Source organism: Echinops telfairi, unplaced genomic scaffold, assembly GCF_000313985.2.
Source record: "Echinops telfairi isolate 266 unplaced genomic scaffold, ASM31398v2 ScPeMD7_2;HRSCAF=8, whole genome shotgun sequence".
Lineage (NCBI taxonomy): Eukaryota > Metazoa > Chordata > Mammalia > Afrosoricida > Tenrecidae > Echinops > Echinops telfairi.
The window spans coordinates 61,062,842-61,063,164 of record NW_022103898.1 but is presented as its reverse complement, the minus strand read 5'-3'; positions in this window follow the sequence as shown (position 1 = coordinate 61,063,164).

Here is a 323-nt window from a genome sequence, read left to right as displayed (position 1 = left end):
TTGAAAAAGGAGACCAGACAAGGATGCCCCTGGTCCCTACTCCTATTTAACATCGTACTGGAGGTCCTAGCTAACAACATAAGACAAAGAAAATATATTAAAGGTATTCATCTGCAGAAGGAACGGGTGAAATTATAATTATTCGTAGACGATATGATTCTATATATCGAAGATCTCTTGAACTCCACAAGCAGAGTGTTGGAAGCAATAGAGGAATATGGCACAGTGCAGGATGCAAAATCAACAAACAGAAGTCTATTGGACTGCTCTACACATCAGACAAGATCACAGAAGAGACGATTAAAAAGGTAGTACCCTTTACA